This window comes from Triticum aestivum, chromosome 1D (assembly GCF_018294505.1).
Source record: "Triticum aestivum cultivar Chinese Spring chromosome 1D, IWGSC CS RefSeq v2.1, whole genome shotgun sequence".
NCBI lineage: Eukaryota > Viridiplantae > Streptophyta > Magnoliopsida > Poales > Poaceae > Triticum > Triticum aestivum.
Window position 1 is genome coordinate 100,732,966 of NC_057796.1, and position 20,408 is coordinate 100,753,373.

Sequence of the window (20,408 nt, forward strand, 5' to 3'; positions counted from 1 at the left end):
TACGCGGGGTCCTCACCTCCATCTAAAAAGGAAAAAAATTAAAAAAAACCTCACCTCCATCTATTTTTTCCAAAAGCTTTCTCACTGTGGTCAACCAACTTACGCCACATGGCATAGCTGGTTGGCTGCCTTTCTTCCGATGCTTAATGGGTTTAATATAATAACACGACCGCTACGTTAGCTAAAATTGCATGTGCACTGTTACAGGGTGGGCCGAACCGCTTTTATCGAGCGGCAAGCATTCAGCCGCTCGTTTCAACCTGAAATTGCGCGTGCACTTTTAAGATTTTAGAAAAAATGTTATCACGCTATATCCAAATACACCCTGTACTTAGCTGCAAATGATCATGAAGCATGCCAACATGCATTCCGTTTCCCTGAATTTGCGTGCATACCTCCATATGGGCACGGGTGTTGTGCTTCAGCATGTACTGACATGTCTGACCCACCCTGGGCCATGCAAAGCTCTCCAAAGACTGCGTACACCCAGTGCATAGGGTCCACAACGAACTTGAAAACCTGTAGTCGGAAGGTTATTGCCATGTGGGACGCCTCCTGGACGCCTGATGAGGAGCTGGGGGCGGAAGAATGGACGGACCGATGGGGGCATGGGGCACCGCCCCCTTCTATATCAGGCGCAAACCCCTTGACCTGTCTCTGATCCAACCTCTTCACAGAAGAGCCAGAGACTACTCCCCTTCTTCTTGCTTTGCTTGCCCCATCTCTACCGCAAGCGTTGCTGTTGCCATTGCTCCGATCCAACCTCTGAGGCCGCGCTGATGTCTGAAGGGAGTGCCTATTTCGACTGGGACATGGCGGCTTCGGCGGTCGGGAACCACTACAAGAGCTTCGTCCATGGCGATGTTGCACACTTTGTCCATAATGATGGTGGCGCTTCAGCCGGGGTGGTTGTCGTCCCGGGCACCGGATCAAGGGGTTCTGGTGGCATCAGGGAGATGGATCCCACCAGCTTCCCCAGCTACGGGAGCAGCAACGCCCCTACGGCAATCGCAGCGCCTGCTCGGGTGCCACCGCGTGCCAGATCCAGCGGCCAGGGGCTGGCACGGCTCAAAAGGCCGTGGACTGTGGAGGAAGACACGTATGTGGAAAATCCAACCCTAAATTGCAAACCTTTTTCTTTGTCCTTCATCTGCTACAACTTCGTCAGTTTTCTTTGTGTTTTTGTTGTAGGATGCTCAGGGCGAAGGTGCATGAATTCGGCAAAGGGAGGTGGGCGAAGGTCGCACTGTACTTCCCCGGCCGGAGCGGGAAGCAATGTCGGGAGAGATGGATCAACCAACTTGACCCCAACATTGAGGTGATCTTGCCAAATTTAAATTTCTTAACTCCCTAGTCCCTAGTAGCAGCTTGATTTTGGGGAATTTTGATGTTCTATGACTGAGTGTGCTTACGGGAAGAAATTATTTGTTGTGTTAATCTGATTCGTCACCATTCAGAAGGGGGTATTAACTCCCGGATAAATAGTTAGTAGTCTTGCATGTCTTTAGTCTAATCATTAAATGTGGCAATTAATTTCTTCATTTGGGCCACTAAATGATCACCCAAGTAATTTTCCGAAGAAAAAGAATTGTAGGGAAGTAATTTTCTAAAATTAATAGGGATTGATGTTCTTGCCCACACATTAGCATTTGAAACATGTACATGGATTCTATGTTCAATTCGTAAATAAAAAAATTACTTGCACTTACAAATGTGGAAATTTACTACTCCATCCGTTCACGAAGATAAGATGTTTTGGATATGTCAATATGACTACATGGACTGAAATAAGTTAACAAACACGCTAAACCAAATCTATATACCTACAATTCGGGAAAAAAGTTAGAACATCTTATATTTGTGAATGGAGGGAGTAATTGACACAGTGTCTCATTTTTTAAAACTAGATAATTGTCCGTGCATCGCAACGGGAGTATAACTATTCTCGTAGATTAGCACGTCATTGCATGTCTATTATTACATTGGTGCGTTATAATCTTAGCAAGATTTTGTATGCAATTGTCATGATTTACGTGCCATCTTACTATTAAGCACTTATTTGGTAAGAATTTATCGACTTACCAAAGAAAATATTATTTATGAGAAAGATCGGAGATGGGAGTCAAAATGTCATCTCATTGTTAAGCACTTATTTGGTAAAAATTTATTGACTTACCAAAAAATATTATTATCTGAGAGAAAACCCAGATAATGGGAGGAAAAAATCAAACAGGAGAATGGAAGGGGGAACCATATATATGGAGGTTGGATGAAGGAGAGGCTGAAATGGGAACCTTAGGTTCTTTTTAAGTAGTAGAGAAGAGATTCTTGGCCCCTAAGTGATCACCCAATTAAAAAAGTTGTCTTGATTATTTATCAAATTATTGCTTCTACCTATTTGTGAGTAGCCACAATTTGATATCCCTAAAGTAAGAGTCGATATTCCAGCCCACAAATTAGCATTTGAGACGTTGTACTTTCATTAGTTGAATCATATGATTATACGTCCAAAAGTTTGTACCTATAATTTGGTCACCATTCGGAAGTGGGTATTAACTCCCGAAATAATAGTTAGTAGTATTCATGTCTTTAGTCTACTTAGTAAATGTGGTAATTACTTTCTTCATTTAGGCCACTAATTGACCACCCATGTAATTTTGGGAAATTAGTAGGGCTCGATTCTTGGCCACTAAGTTATCACCCAATTAAAAAAATTGTCTTGATTATTAGTCAAATTGTTGCTTCTACCTATTTGTGAGTTGCCACAGTTTGATATCCATAAAGTAAGAGTCGATGTTCTAGCCCACAAATTAGCATTTGAGATGTGGTACTTTCACTAGTTGAATCATATGATTATACGTCCAAAAGTTTGCACCTATAGTTTGGTCACCATTCGGAAGTGGGTATTAACTCCCGAAAAAATAGTTAGTAGTATTGCATGTCTTTAGTCTACACAGTAAATATGGTAATTACTTTCTTCATTTAGGCCACTAATTGACCACCTAAGTAATTTTGGGAAATTAGTAGGGATCGATGTTCCTGCCCACACATTAACATTTGATATGTGTACAGGAATTCTGTGTTCAATCCGTAAATAATTAAAGAACCACACTTGCACTTACAAATATCCAAATTTGCTAATTGACATGGTGTGTCCTAAATTTTAAATTCTTCGCCACTAAGTGATCACCCAAGCGTTATCTAATTTGGTGCACAATAGCCAACGGCTGTTCGCTGTCCAGGATGGCATTTGTAAACGGTGCGACTCGCAGTTTTAGTGTTGGGGGATGGCATCTTTGACAACAACAAAAAGCATGGCATTTTGTTTATTTAGTGCATTTTTCATTAAAAAACTGCCACCCTCAGATCTTGATCCTATGTTCTGTGGGTCATTTGCTGGGATTTCGTCCCCAAGAACATTGCCAAAATAGAGATAAGATTACCGATTTTCTTTTGTCTTGGTTATTTGTCAAATTATTGCTGCTACATATTTGCGACTTGTCTCAATTTGGTATTTCCTAAAGTAAGAGTCGTTCCAGCACACAAATTGCATTTCAGATGTGGTACTTTTATTAGTTCAATCATATAGACAAAACAAGTCACATGCTGATAGTCGGATACACATGTTCCAAAAATTTGATGTTGTTTATTTGTGAAATTGCTGCTTTGCTTATTACGGTTTTCCTGAATTTGGTGAATATGAGTAGATGTTCCTGTTACGGGTTATCATTTGAGATATGTGTGGGCAGCAAAAAAATTGAGCTCCCTCCACTCCCTCCAGACTGGACTGACTGCGCAAGGCGGACCCTACTTCGGTATGCAGGTGCGGCCTGCTTTGCCGATGGAGATGTGCACATCACCAGCCCATGCACCAAGCCTCCTTACCCACTTCCATGAGCCCTATGATGAGTTATGCATGCCATCAACCCATGCACCGAGCCCCCACCACGTTCCTCTTTAGGCCTGATGAAGAACCGCACGCCAATCGTCATTCCTCGCTTCCCGACATTCCCAGTGCTCTTGGACAACAACCCAATGACGATGGAGATGGATGCTTTGCATGCTAGTTGAGCTCCCGGCAGGGCCCTGCCCTGGCGCACCACTTTTTGTGCCAGTGTTGCCTCCCATTCTCCATGCTCCTAGCTCCACACCGCCCTGGTCACGCACAACAAGGAGGGAGATGCTCACGAAGGTCACGGACTTCGACAAGTAGGCATAGCCCATGCCTGTGTGCGAAGAACAGGGTCATTCCCATCGCCTAGCTCCTGTAGAGGCTTCTATGCCAACGGATGGGAGTCATTGGTGAGGTTGAACAGGTCAACGGGGAAGAGGTTGACTGCCGTGGCTCTGTTCCAGGAGAGGCTGGCAGACATAGCGCAACACTCCGGACGCTTGTCAAACTTGACTATGATTTGATGTCGGTTCGGTTTTTTGGATGTGCTAGTGGGGCATGTGTTCAATATGGTATCTGAGCCAAGATGTCTCCAGTTGAAGACCCTGCCAATGCAATATTAAACAAGATTCTACGGCCTACAACAATCCCACGCCTAAGGACTAAAATAGCCTAGATGTGAGGGGAAGTGCTGAAACATATTGCCCGTCTCTCTTCACTGGTTCGGATTTTTGGATGAACTGATTGGAGCATGAATACAATATGGAGGATGCTTTGATGGAACATGGTGGCGAAGGTGGCCATGTGATGCCATCGCCGGCGAGCGGGTAAGTACACGAGGATAGCCTAATCCCTTTGTTCACCTAATGAAGTATCCATGATCCATTACCCAGTCACTCCCATGTTTGAGGCGATGTATAAGATTTTTCCTCCTCCGCCCATCGGTCCTCAAGCCAAACGTGCTAAAATAGGGGCACACAGGACCAAATCCCGTCTGATCCAGCAATCTATAGGCGTCAAACACCCAATAGAAAACATCGGTGAAGCCTTCTGCAACTCGTCAATGGCCAAATCAATGAGGGCTGACATGAAGCAGAACATCGTCTTGGTGCTAGAAGAACCCTAGGACTGCCGCTAGAGGGGAACAGATCTGGGTAGGGAACCCCAGATCTGCCGCCACTAGCCACCATGGCCGGCCCTACGCTACCCTCACAACCATGGTGGAATAGCCGCTTGCTGCCTCGCCGGGCGTCCAGGGCACCGTTGTGGCCGTCACCATGACCGTTGTCGCTGTAGAAGAGACCCGGGTCGCTGCCAGGGCTCCCACACTTCCTCCACGGCCCGACGACCCGCATCGCCCAAATCAGGCCACGGAACCACCGATCGCAGCCACCAAGTCCACCACCCGCCTGTTGTCCTACCTACCGAGCGCCGAGTGTCGTAGAAGTGGCCAGGACAAGTAATTGCAGCCTGCATGAGACGTCTTCAATCTGAGGCGCCATGCAATTTCTGCATTGACCACCACGAACCTCTCACACACACACACCACCAGGGCCACGCGAAGTGGAGGATCCCACCGCCGTCGGCCGTCGGCAGGATTTGACCGGTGGCGTAAGCCAGCGACGACGAGATGGAGACGTAGAGGAAGGGGTGCTGGCGACGGATATTTGTTTCCGCCCGTGCCACCTGTGGAGGCGACCAAGATTTTTAGAGATAAGATTTAGGTTCTATAGACTGGTAGCCAAGGAGGCCTCACGCTAGAGCACATCCAATAATTCATCATTCTGTAAGACAAACTTGACAATGCATGTCATCCTCCAACCAGACATCCAAGATACAACCATGAGAAAGCTGACCAACGACAGGAATTATACCGCCTCATCGACTTACAAGGCTCAGTTCATTGGCCTCATCTGATCGAAGTTGCATGCCACAACTTGGAAGGTTTGGGCAACCTAAAATGTAAGTTCTTTGCTTGGTTCGCCATCGAAAATAAGATTTGAACGACAGAGGTTGCAACATTGGAAGTGACCAAATTGCGACCGATGCCCTCTTTGCAACCAAGTGCAAGAATTGGTGGCTCACCTCGTCATCATGTGTCAGTTCTTGCCTCAAGTTTGGAACGACGTGGTCTCTTATATTGGTCTTCATGCTAGTATGATGCTTTGCCATCGTATTGAGATGCTGAAGTCTTGGTGGAAAGAAGTCCTCCTCAATAATTGGCAACTGAGGAAATCTCTACATTATTTCCTCCTTCTTGTTGGATGGGAGATTTCGAAGGAAAGGAACACATGTGTCTTTCAAAATAATGTGAGGCCGATGGCAGTCATTATTCGCCTCATCCAAGATGGGGCGTCTCTTTGGGATATTGTGGGGGCTAAGCATTTGAGTAATGTAATGCGGGAGAGTAATTTGGTGTCTTTGTGGTTGTTATTCTACAAACTTCTCTTGTTAATCAATAGAAAGGTAAATACTTCTCCTTTTTCCAACAAAAAGAGCATAAAATCTATAAATAAAATGACACTTGCAATTGTGATATAATCGATATTGCTAGCTGTATTTTTTCTGAAAGTTTTGTAAATCTCGGGCACCTCAAATTACACAATGTTGATTCCCAAAATAGCTGCACACGCAAAATATGTGTAATTTTAATAAGATATCTACAAAATAAATAAGACATGCCCTTTTTGTATGGGCTGATCCTCTCCAAATAATTATCCACATACTAACTTTTTTTATTTCCATTTTTCTATCAGGGTCATTCCACCATTTCATCAATTTATATGTGGCATAGATCAATTTTGTGAGAGTATCAGGCTTAGTTGGAAATTTTCTAACCAATAGATTCCTGAGATACTTTGAGATTCCTTAGATAATTTGAGATTCTGGCTATGTTTTCCGATCTTGGCGAATTTTATCTTGTTCCAGAGTGTTGCATTTTTTGTTTCAATTCGTAACATAATGGAAGTAATGTTCCATTACGAGTAATGCTACATCTACAAAGGTTTACTTAAAGATTTTACCTAAAAACTGAAGTGGAGGATTGTGATTGATAATAGGAGGATGAGGTGGGGGGGGCACCCCACTTAAATTCCATGGGGGGAGAGAGAATTAGTTTGGAAGGTTAAGTAAAACTTTATAGGTCTAGCATTATTGGTTCCATTACGTACCAGCAAAAACCTTATATGAAATAAGTGCATTTTTATTTGTTGGTACACGAAAAAACATTATGATGCATTTTGAAACAAGATAAATATTTTAATAAAATTTTGGTACTCTTAAACAACACGAATTTTGCAAACAACCAAAACAGGTAAGATAAATCTCAAAGAAATGACGAATGGATGCATGCATGGCATATGCATGGTAGAAAAATGACTCTGGGTTGACTTCTAAATAAATAATGCTTCCGTGCACATGAGTGTCGTGTTTCGTTAAAAAAAGTAAAGGTAGTAGATACTACTTTCGGTGTGTGGTGGTGTGTTCAATTGTATTTCAATGGAATGTGATGCCGTAATTAATTAACTCACGAATACTTCCCTTGCAGAGGAAAATCTGGACCGACGCGGAAGACATCAAGCTGATCGAGGCGCATCAGAAGTGGGGGAACCGCTGGTCGGTGATCGCCCGACTACTCTCCGGTCGGCCGGAGAACGCCGTCAAGAACCACTGGAATGCCACCAAGCGTAGTCTAAACGCGAAGTGCCAGCTCAAGAAGAGGAACAACAAGAAACCACCTCCAAGCAAGCTCTCCCTTCTTGCGCAGCACATCCGTAGCGTGGAGCCGCACATCGGATCACTCACGGAGACACCTCCGGTGTCCCCACCATTGTATCATGACCAAGAGCACGGCGGGCAGATGGGGATGGCCGGTAGAGATACTGCCGTCGTCATCGCCCCTACCGAGCAGGCGCACCCGACCTACCCCAATCCGGCCATGACTGGTATGTACTACCACCCTAACCCGACAAACATGCAGTACTGGGCGCCAGATTTGAATGTCGCTGACATGCAAAATGAGGGGTACTCGTACTACATCCCTCCCAATGCGCACCTGAACAACTGCCTGTCGCACGGTTTGTCACCGACGCATATGGTTAGTGAGCAAGACATCCAGCAGGTGTCCAATGCAAGCATAAACATGTACGCGTTCACTCGACAACATACCCTCCCAGTGAGCAACCTAATGGCGGTGGTAGAGATGCGCCGTGAGTCCTCCGCCAACAAACAACTGGGCAATGTGGGTGGTGGAGCTGGCGGCTGGTCCTACTACTACGGCATGGACGCGGCTGGTTCGAGCGGCCCTACTGGAGGTAGTGGTACAGTAGCGACCCTGATGACATCGACATGGTGCAGATGGCCTCGAGGGAGTTTGCCATGCAGGACCAGTAGGTGGTCACCCTCAATCGACTACTAGATTCAAGTGAGACATATATGTCCTCGGAGGATTTCATGTCTAAGGAGAACAATGAAATTGTATGTGTGTTGTGCTTATGTACTTTGTTTGATTTGAGAATTTTATGAAGGTACTTTAAGTGGTCCATTTGGGGAGGTATATTAATTTGTTCGCGTTTGCTAATCCTTGGGAAATTGTTTTAGTAGATTTTGGTAGAGAAGAGGTAGAAAAACAAGGCAATGTTAAAGGTGAGACCGCTAGCCGCGACGTCTCTAATGTGCCTGAGATGGAAACGACGCTGCTGGCCTCGACATCTCCATGGAGGACTAATAAAGGGTTGATAGGTTCAGATTGAGATGTGTGTGGTCGTTGACGATAGAATATATGGCATGGTGGATGGGAATTAGAGGGAAGGCGTGAGCAGCGGTAGATCGGACAAGAAAGGGTAGTGAGGCAACATGCGAAAGCGTTGTCAGTTAGGGTGGAGGCGGCAGTGGTGCTGACGATACGAATGGCTCAGTTGGAAGAGGAAACCACTAGAGGAGGAAGAAGTGTGGCCAGCAAATCAACTAAAACAAAAAGGAAAGGTTAATTAGACGGTCCTTACTTTGTTGTACTAGTTGAGACACACTTGAAGTTCAGATGATAGAGTTGAATAAGTGCATTAAAAAATAGTTGTGTCCCAAACATTGCAATTCATATAGTAGCTCGAATACATGATGCAGGTTAAAAAGTGCAACTGAAACACGCGATGCAGTTGAAACATTGTTGTTGAATAAGCGATATATGTAGTTGAAACGCATGATGAAGTTGTTAAAGTGCTATTGAATCAACTACATAAAGTGTATACTAGTTTCTTACTAACTAAACATTTATGAGTTAGCATTTCGCTTGTGCATATACTTACGATCTGCATCTTTTAGAAATTTGGTGAAGCCATGTCATTATTATTTTTCACTTTTTTTGCACGGAGTGACATCTTGTCGACAATATCCTTTACCTCCTCCACTATTTCCCTACCTCTTCATTTTTTTCTAGTTCCACTCGCTCAAGGGATCGATATGCATTGATGGATTTTGACCTTATCTTCATCTTCTCTAAACTCGAGTGGTCGATAGAGCCATGCATCATAGCATCTTCTCTCTCTTTCATGCAAGGAGCTACTCCATTCTTATCATCTCTCTCCACAATATAGCTTTGTATTTGTGGCACTTCCCGTGCCTCTCATGTCTTTTTTTACTAAAAGTGCCTCGATTGTCTTACGCTTACATAATCACTATACCGCAGTTCACCATGAGGTTGATGTAGCATCATAAATCTAGTGATAAACAATGTCAATGTTGGATTTGATGTGTGCCAAGCCACAGTGGTGATTGCACTTTGTAAGGCTCCGCTCATAATGGTATCACTACAAAAAAACACTTCCGTGATGATACGTGTTTGTCACAGTAGGTCATGTTTTCTGTCATGCATGTACATCCGTGATGATTCTATGACAGAATCAAGATAGTCATACCTGTGCTGTCGTAGAAGTGTTCCATGAAAATACTCAAATTATCATCACGGAAGTGTCCACTTCCATGTTGATAAATGGCGCATCATGGAAGTGTTTTCGTCAAGGGTAACCGACACGTGGCATCCACCGTAGCGGGTCACTGTTAAGCTATCTGGACTGGTTTTGGATTCGATAACCCATTAACAGCAATGACCAATGGCGATTTTCCACGTGTAAAATTCTCATTGGCCGAAAGAACCACGTGTCAACTCCGCATTGGGACAGATGTCATCCAGCGAATGGACGGGACGCGCCTATGATACGTCGACATGTGGCTCGTCCTAACAGTGGCCCATTCAGGTCAAAAGGTCGGCCCGTTTGACTTGGTCAAAAGGAAGCGGGCCGGCCCATGGAAAGCTTGTTAACGGCCTGTTCGCATATAGCCCATTTACAGCCCGCTAACTCACGACCTGTTATGGCCTATCCGAATTAGGCCCAGTAGCGTCATCTGGGCCGTCCAATATGATTCCAACCCATTGTAACTTCTGGCCTATGTATGGCCCATGACGTCTTTTGGCCAATATGAGGCCCTTTGCAACTCTCGGCCCATTAACAACCCGTGGTGAAACTGGCCTATAATGAACAGTGTATCGCTTTATACCCATTAACGGCCCATTATTCCGTTGGGCCATTTCCAACCCGTGTTATCTTTCGGCCTTCTAAGGGCCCATTTATTCTTGGGCTCATTTCCAGTATTCAATTACTTACGGTCCGTTACTGGCCTATTCCGCTTGTGGTCCAAATTCAGCCCGTGGTTATAGTCGGCCCGTTTGTGGTCCGTTAGGCTGTTTTCATAGTGCCATTAACGACCCATTATGCTTGTCAATAGAATTAAGCCCATTATACATATCGACATATTAACGGCCCGTTATGGTCGGGCCATAAACAGACGATTTCCACTCTAGCCCGTTTACGGCCCATATTACGGTTCGTTATTGGTCCATGAATAGTATGGCCCATGTTTGGCTAATCGATCATACGACCCGTAGAAGGCCCATTGATTCTATGGCCCGCAGAAGGCCCATGGATCCTACGGCCCGTAGGAGGCCCATGGATCCTACGGCCTGTAGGAGGCCCATGGTCACTACAACAGGTAGGAGGACCATGGTTACAACGGTCCGTATATTGCCCATGGTTAATGTGGCCTAGTTTTAAAAAATATTTTATTGTGGCCACTAGCAAACAGCGGAAAAAGAACTGCAGTGACTACAACCAAACAAATAAACAAGACAATAAGGAAATAAATAAGCAATCAACTTACGCTAGGCTATAACGGCTATTACACATATTACATCCACTGGGCATCAAAGTTCGCCACCAGTGCAAATAGAGGGAACAAAGCAGCATATTACATACACTGGGCGTCTAAATTGGCCACCAGTGCAAATAAACATGGCAGCAAAACAATTCCATAACTGAAAAAACTTCAGAAGAGCTCAAGAAACATCATCCTGGTATCCACCATGCTGGCAATAAGCTTAGCAAGCTTATTAGCTTTCTCCTGTTTGGCGCTAAAATCCTCCAACGCTTGCTGTTGCACCAAAAAGTATGCACCTGAATTCTCCAGGAACTTCCTCAGTCCTTCGGCTTCTTGTCACAGCATGGCTGATCGATGTCTTTCAGCTTGTAGTTCACACTCAAGAAACCGAACTGATTTAGACAATCGAGCTTGAAGAGCTTGTGCCAGCGGTAGTGGCCAGTAACTCGAACACTACATAAGAGATAAGACTTTGGGGTTGTCTCACTGTCTTCAAGATAGTTTTCGTTAGCTGTCTTATCAGTTTTGTTGGAGACCAACAAGGATGTCTCACTATCCTAAAACTTATCTACATTACTTCCTTTACCATTGATTAATAAGGTACTCTTCCCCAATATTCTGTCAGCATTTTAAAAGAAGAAACAAGCAGACACATAATAGGTTTAGCATGTAGTATATGGAACTCATTTCGATGAACCAGTTCAGTAGTAAGTTGGACAAGATTAAACTACCAAGTCTTCTATTGCGAACTAGTACATAATAAAAGCATCAAACAAACATATATCTATGTGCTATAGTCACTGCATTGCCTTGCCAAATCAAAATAGAGACACAGTTCAAATCATATCAGTTAAGACAAAGAAGCATTGTAAGAATACAAGTGTGGGAAACTACACGACATAACAAGATTTCAGATGGGTACCACGGGTATACATGTACAACAACACTATTTGCTATGTTGTGATGCTAGTAATGTGCATGATATGAGAAGTCAACTATATACACAATTGAAATTGAAATCAACAGAGCAATTTAGAAGAGCAAACCAGTTAAAGAAACATGTTTAAACATACCTGTTGTGCAGTTGGAGTTTTGATTGGATCCTTCAATTTAAAAATAAGTTTGTATGAGTAAATACAGTGATACAAGAGCAAAGCAATATGTACCATAGCAATGGAGTCTTAAATGAGAACAGTTGTTCTTCAGGTTTAAGCACTTGTTGTACACGAATAGAGTATAGTAAGACGCAAGCATATAGTACTTCAAAATAAAAAATGATCTCATGGACCTTACCCCACTCTTGCCTCGGGACCAGTACAGAACAAGGCGTTCCCAGTCATCGTCCCGTAAATGTGTCTGAGGAGAAAGTAAGTGAATTTGATGAGTTTCCTTGCCAGTGAAATACATTTTCTTCAGGTAATTCCGATACTGCCACAAAGCATTCTTGAAGATAGCAGAGGTATTAGCATAGGTTATCTCATCCCGAGTTTCCAAATCGGCCCTTCTCTATAGAGAAAAATGGGAACATTTGTTGTATTATAACCAGCATGGAGGTAGAATGTATGGGACAAAGCAAAGTAATTTCCATGAATAACATTACTTACACTTAACTCATGGACGAACACCTGCAACTGGCTTTTTCCTTCATCGACAGTATAATATTTCCATGATGGGAAGATACGCACATAGGGTTTAACAACATCAAATGCGATAGATGCTATGAATGGTTGGTTGTGCTTCATCCATAGGAATAGGTGTACTAACTGGTGGAGTTGGGGGTTCGCCGTGGTAGTCCTGGCGCTTTGGGCACTGGAGCCACCTTACTAACTGCTCTTGTTTGGGAGCTCTGTGGTGGAGATGGTGTTGTGTCAACTAGAACTGGGTTACTATCTGTTGGGGTTGGGGTTAGATTGGGTGAAGCTGGTTCTCTGTCCATTGGAGTAGGGGGGCAATTTGCGAGAGTCAGGGTTATGTGTGGTAGGACTGGTTCTTGTGCATGTACAACCGGGGTGCTATCTCCACCAAGAGGTAGCACGGTTTTATTTGAAGACCGTGTTTTTATTTCTCTAGATACTGCCATCACCCCCTCCAATTCAAATGGATGATAAACAAGAAAAGTAGTTGAATGTACAGACCTTGTATGAGAGACAGATGCAATAGATAGTGTGGAAAAAAGAGGGCATGAAATAGTTCACATATATATTGTTTAACTAAGAAGGATAGCATGACATAATTTCACATATATGATGTCTATATAAACTGGATAGCATACGATGACTAACGAAACAAGATGGCATGAGGTAATTATATGACGTCTTTAGTAAATAGGTTCGCATAACATAATTCACATACATGTTATCTAAGCACTACAAAAAAGACACATCCATGACATTTTGGCTCGAACGAATTTTTTTTCTGTCATGCTTATGACACTTCTATGACGATAATTGTGACAAAACCACGTATCATCATAGATGTGGTGGGCTCCTACTTCTATGACAAAAAACCATGACAAAAAATGGGCTTTTTGTCCTGGGCGGGCCGGGGACGCACCTGCATGACATTCTTTGGGCCGTCCATGACGGAACAAATCGTGGTAGAAGCGAGGGCAAGGAAAATTTCGGTGAGTTCCCGGTTACGGTGGGTGGTCGGGGCCAAGCGATGCACGGAGGGATTGCGCGTTTCTCTCGTACACGTACGCACATGTGTGCGAGGCGTTGGGCTCGAACTGAATCCGAGCGATTGCACTAGCTACGCGTGTTACTGAACCCGAGCGATCGATCCCTTGGCTGTTAACTGAACCCGATCGAGTGATTCCTTCGCTACTGCTGCTAACTGAAGCCGATTGAACCAGCTGCTTCTTGATGAACAGTGATCATTGTTGGGGGTTGGATGAACAGTTCCCGGTGGGGGTTGGATGAACAGGACCCCGTGGTAGTATAGGCCGTTGCCGCTGGATGAACATGACCCTGATGGAGAGGAGGCCGCCACACACCCGAACCGGTTGAGGGTGGATGAACAGGACCCCGTGGAGAGCTGAACAGGACCCCATGTGGAGGGCTGGTTGAACAGTAGTTGGTGGAGGCTGGATGAACATGACCCCGTGGTGAACAGTAGCGGTGGAGGCTGGAGGGTGGATGAACAGTAGCCCGTGGAGGCTGGAGCGAAGCAGTAGACAGTGGATGAACAGTAGCCCGTGGAGTCCCGTTCTGCGGTATGCCACACCCCTCCCGATGAACAGGACCCCGTTTCGACCGTAGGCGCTCCAACACAAGTCTGTTTCCTCCGTTTTGCGATACGCCACACCCCTCCCGATCAACAGCACCCCGTTTCGACCGTATGAGCTCGAACACAAGTCCGTTCCCTTCGTTTTGCGGTATGCCAGACCCCGCTTCGGCTGTTCCATGCAAGCCGGTTGGCTCCCGTTGAATAGGACACATTCCGACCCAGTCTGTTGCCTCCTGATGAACAGGACGATGTTTCTCTGTTCCGACCCAGCCGGTTGGCTGCCGGATGAACAGGACGCCATTGCTTCTGTCCGTTGCCTCTCCATGTACACAAGCCCTAGCCGTATGTATGTGCGAGTAGGCGTTCGAGACCCCGCCCGTATGTACGCACGTGGTCGTATTTTTTGGCATGTGGTTGTACATACGTGTAGATGGTTTAGAAGGGACTGCCTGAACTGCTACGTCGGGGGCTCTACTACTACACGTGCTGCTGCTTGCTCGACCATGGTTCATCGTTGTAGAGAGACTGATCGACCAGTATGTACGTACATGTTCGCGACAACGCTATGTACGCTTCAACCGGGTGGGTCCCCGCTGTCAGGGAGGATAAGGACCCACTTCCTTGCGTGCGAAGATATAGCTGGTGGGTCCCAGCTATCAAGGGGAAGAATTTATTTTTTTGCCCGTAATATGGACGCACTTCCTTGCATGCGAAGATGTAGCTTGTTGGTCCATCTGCCAGCCTCACCGCATAGAGTCCTCTTCCGATGGCTGTCATTCGTTGACCATGCCGCGTGGACAACAACGCGGTGGATGACATCGAGGCCTAGGAAGGGAACGACGTGGAGCCAGGGAAGATGAGGCAGGTGGATGCCCACACGGAGGGGAATACGAGGGTTCACTGGTTCGGCTGCGGTGTGAGGCTGCAGTCGTCGGAAAATAACGTGAGGTGTTGGTGAGTAGAGGAATGGCCTGGACATCGATGGGAGTAGGGTGGTCCGTTGAGTCCTGCGCGGCAGCATAGCCGACAACGGGAGACGGTAGCAGGCGATACCGTTGGCGGTGGTTTGGGCGACCGAAGCAAGAATATCCAAGATTGAAGAAGCACGACATCCGTCCACTGCTGCTAGAATCGTGACAAAGCCTTGCGTACGCGTCAACTTACTAGGCCCACAAGTGTGTGGCAGAGAACATAAAGCTCATTTGCGATTTGTAATAATGTACAACCCATTTTTCAATTCTAATGGAATTTATTACAACCCATTTACAGTTTTTTAAAATTACAGCCCATTTTCTAGCCAGGACAACAATTAATAATTTCAACCAACCACTCAAAACAGAATTCAATAAAATTTCCCACATTTTCATGGGACCCAAAATATTTTATCCAGAAATTTCGAGCCAGATTAAATATTTCAAAATAAATTTGTATTACGTAAAAATCCAACAAAATATTGCGCGCGCAACAAGTAATGAAATTAAAAAAAATTTAAAGTCCAACAATAATATTTTTTAACTAATTACGTGTTTGGTGCATTTTTACAGTTACATCCTAGTTTTTATAATTACATCCCGTTTATTATTTCTTAAAGCCCATTTTCTTGTTAAGCCTAATGCATCCCTCCTAGAAAAGATTTGCAGCCCAGCGGGGCGGAGAATAACAAGTTGACCTGGGCTGGATATTCCTCAGAAAAAAGTATAGCTGGGCTAGCCATTTTCATCTTGAAAAATTTAATATCTGGGCTTGATATTTGGTCGACATAAAATAATAGCCTAGGCTAGACGGGCCATAGCCCGCCCAGTTGATACCCTGCTCCTCTGAACAACAACAAAAACATCACTCAAGCAAAACTCTGCTCACACCTCAAAAACACAAATACTGCTGGAGCTGCTGGGTCCCAGCTGTCGGCCGCTCCTTGTGCAATTCTCTCGTTTATTGACTATATAGGTTGACAATGGTGTGGGATCGTGATGTCAGGAAACCAGGAGGAAGCAAAAAACATTATAGTTGTATATAAAATAAGGAGGCACTTGCGTATGTGTGGCTATGGCCCTGGTGGGTCCCCACTGTTATCCTCTCCAAGTTACGTCATCTCCTAATTCCTCATGTTCGTTGACCATGTTGACAACGCGAGATGGCGGTGCCACTGCGAGCACAACAACTCGAAGGACGACGGAGAGGGCCTCGCGGGCCCTACGGATGGTCTGATACAATGCCCGCTGCTCATTCAGGAAGCCAGGATCATAGGGCCACATGTCCGCGATGGCATTGTCGTTCGCTTGTTCACCGATGATTCGTCCTTCCGTGAGCCGGTGCTCGTTGAGGATATGGAGGTTGCAGCACAGGTCCTCATGTGCTGGTAGCTCTTCCGCCATTAGGGCGTCGAAGTGCGGCCGCACCTGCTCTATGGTGAACATGGCATGAACTGGCTTGGGCGGTGGCGCCGGCTCTTGGTCGGAAGTCACGTCCATTGTCTGATTGTCGTCGCCGAGCTCGGCGATCCACTAGCAAGCCAGCTGTCCGGCTGCTGGACCAGACCGCTAGCAAGCACGAGTCTAACTGCCCTGGCCCACCAGACCCCCTCCCTCACCCGCGCGTGCTTTCCGCTCGAAACGGTCAGCACCGCCTGCGCCGCTTCCTGGTGGAGGCGCTTGCTCCGTGTTCACACGACACAAGTGTCGTCCGTTCGTCCGTCTGTCGCCCACATTAATGATATGTGGTTGACGAGGCGGCTACTCTGGTGCCACCCGTCTGTCCCTTTGCCGCCCACCATTGCTATATAAACTGCTGCGCCGGCCATAGCCGCAGTCATCTACCCCCGTTCCCTTTCTCCTGTCCACACCACTCCCACCATGGCTTCCTCGCGCTCTAGCGCTCTTTGGGACAGGCAGACGACAAACCAGAAGGAGATGGCGGCCATTGCTGCCGAGTGGCTGGCCGGCAGGCAGCCGGAGGACGACGACGTCCCAATGGAGAACGTGGTAGTCGACGATCCGGTGCCAACCCCCTCCTCCGCGCCATCCTCGCCGGTGCATTGCACCATGACCATCGGCGAGGCCCGTGCACAATACATGGATATGGTGAGGCAGAAACGTGAGGAGCAGTTCTGGGAGGCGCAGGCCGATGCCGCCTACAACCACCATGTCCTCCAGGAGCACCTGCAGGCGGAGGAGCAGATCACGATGGAGCGGGCGGAGCAGGAGGCGCTGCTCGAGTCATACTGCTCCGCCCGCCAGAGCTGCCCCGCGCGCTGGTGGTACCGCATGCGGGTGGCGAAGGTTGCGGCCGCATACAAAGAGGGTGATGAAGCGGGCGAGGCGTTGTTTGGCGAGACCGACGTAAGGCGGAGGACAATACCGGCTCCGCCGAGGCCCCGCCCCGCCGGGACCATGGCGGAGGACTTCGCCGGCTTTGGCGAGGCCCTGCTCCGCCGAGGCCCTGCCCCTCCAACAACGAGGCAGAGGAAATCGCCGGCTCCGCCGAGGCCCTGCCCTGTCGGCAATGAGGGGGAGGATTTCCCCCGCTCCGCGAAGGCGCCGCCCGTCGGCAACAAGACAGAGGACATCGCCGGCTCCGTCGAGGCCCCGTCCCGCTGCCAACGAGGCCACACCACACAGAAAACGAGGAAGAGTAGAACACGGTAGGTCGCCACCGCTCTGGTCCAAGTAAGGCCACCACTGCTACCCTTCGGTTGAAGCCAAGCTTGGAGGGTTAAACGTTGACGGCCGATTAGCTTCTTGGCAGCAACGTGGAGCCAGAGAGCTGAGCTGGAGAAGAAGCTTCTGTTCGGCTCATCCGGACATGGGAAATGGGTTCCAGAGATCATAGATTATGTTAATTAATTATACCTCCAGCGCACCCCTTGTTAATTGAAGTATGTATGAAATGTATGAAATCCGGCATGTTTATGTGAAATCCGGCCGTGTATGAACGAATTTAGTTCAAATTCTTGTATCACTGGCATTGGATGAACATGCAAAACAATACGTACTAGCATTATTCTTAGGACGCACAGTGATCACCTTGTTTGCAGCAGTTTCACACGTACAAAAAGTTTGAGCAGCTTGTTAGCGTGCCTGTATGTTGCAATCAAACTCACAGGCCTGACAATTCATAGAGAACATTCAAAACAATCAATGATTATGCATCTCAATGATTCACATGTCAGAGCCAATGAATTCATTTTTATTCGAGCTAATTTGAGGGTTTTCTTTCATTCATAGAATGTATAGTGTGCCGACACTTCAGGACTTTGCAACCTCCGCCAGAGATTCCATCTCACTGTACCAGATAACTTGAGGACGCGCGCGGTATGTTCAATCTCACCCTAAATCGGTTGGCATGCCTACTTTCCTGAACATATTCTAAAATATTGCTACATTTGGATAAAAGGTGCCACATGCACCATATACGTCAAAGGGGATTTTTCCCTCTTCTTTCTATATTAGGCAAATTAATGATGTATTGTTCTTTCGATTACTGTCATATTTCCATGACAACATGTTTACCATATCTGTTTAATTATAGATTTTTGTCCTTCGATTTCAACTGATGTACAGTTCTTTCAATTTGGGCCCATATTTGCATGTTACCATATTTTCCTTAACAATCCTACCATTTTCTGCAGCACATCCCTTGCTATGCAACAGATTATGTAGTGCACAATTTTTCCCTTTACATAGATCAAGGCTCCACGGATGTCATACTGCACACAAACCATGGATTTACTATCGTTGCTACTATAAGACTTGATGAACGTGGTGACTCCTATTTTGGCACTGGCTTTTGGAAAGAAATTTCTAATTTTTATGTACTGAAAGCTGGCACTAAAATTGCACTGCACATAAAAGGGCATGGTCATGAGATATATGCTAACTTCCCCGACAAAATCATCCGTCCAGACTTTGTTCGAAGTAAGTTCTCTTTTCAACTATCTGCATATGTTGACTTACCCAGCAATGTCAAATGAATTGTGTAGTATTTAAGCAACCAATTGTTATTCCCTTTTCTTACTATATTCCTACCTAATAACTTCTAGTTACCAATACACTTTTCTATTGCCCTATTTTAACTAAATATTCCCTGTACTCCCATTTCTATCAGAAAGCGCCGCTGACAAGGAGACTCCAGAGGTGGAGAACGGGGCTGCCAACAAGCGGAGGCGGGGCAAGCTAGAACCGCAAGCCACTCCAACAGGCCTAGACTTCATCAGCGGCCTCCCCGATGAAGCGGCCTCCCCGATGATATGTTGAGAGTCATCATCTCCCTCCTCCCAATCAAATATGGGGCACGGACAACCGTCCTTTCCCGAAAGTTGTGCCCCCTATGGAACTCCAGCCCTCTCGACCTCATCAGCACCCACGAGCTCTGCCATGGCTATTGCAAATGCTTGGATGCGTTCTCCAAGATCCTCGGCAGTCACCTTGGCCCAACCAAAGGCCTTAGAATGGGCAAGTTCCATTCCAACGGCAAGGACCGAGCCAAGCTTGACGACTGGTTCCAATCCCCCGCCCTAGATCAGCTCGAGGAGCTCACTTTTGATGATGGGCATATGCGGTCGCTGCCAACGTCCGCACTCCGCCTCGCGCCCATGCTGCGCGTCGCCAAGTTCAGGAACTGCCACCCCCCTTAATGACGCGCCCGCTCTTATTCTACCACGATTGAAGCACCTCGAGCTCGTCACCGTCTGCCTCTCAAACGGTGACATGGAGCGCCTGCTCCGTTGGCTATACTGCACTCGAGTACCTTCGTCTTCAAGCGATCAATGGGTTGAGTACCTTCCACATCACCTCCATGACTCTCCGGACTATTTATGTGTGTTGCTGGTGAGGCAAGAAGACATCACAAGATGTGTACCAGGGTATGGTCAATGAGGACACACCTGCACTTGAGAGATTACTTGTAGTTGATCAAGAAGGTCCAACAAGAATCAATGTCATTTCTGCTCTGAAATTGACAGTGGTGGGATACTCGTCTCACAAATACTCCGAACTTGTTATTGGATCCACACCCGTTCAGGTAGAACAGCCGCCTTCTACCTCTCCTTCTACAAATTAACATTATTTCTAATTTTGAAGAT

The 20,408-nt window shown here is 46.3% G+C and overlaps 1 pseudogene; it reads left to right on the top strand.

The window, feature by feature from the left end:
* The first annotated feature begins 779 nt into the window (after window positions 1-779).
* On the top strand, window positions 780-8,284 carry LOC123158060 (transcription factor MYB25-like; annotated as a pseudogene).
* The last annotated feature ends 12,124 nt before the right edge of the window (window positions 8,285-20,408 follow it).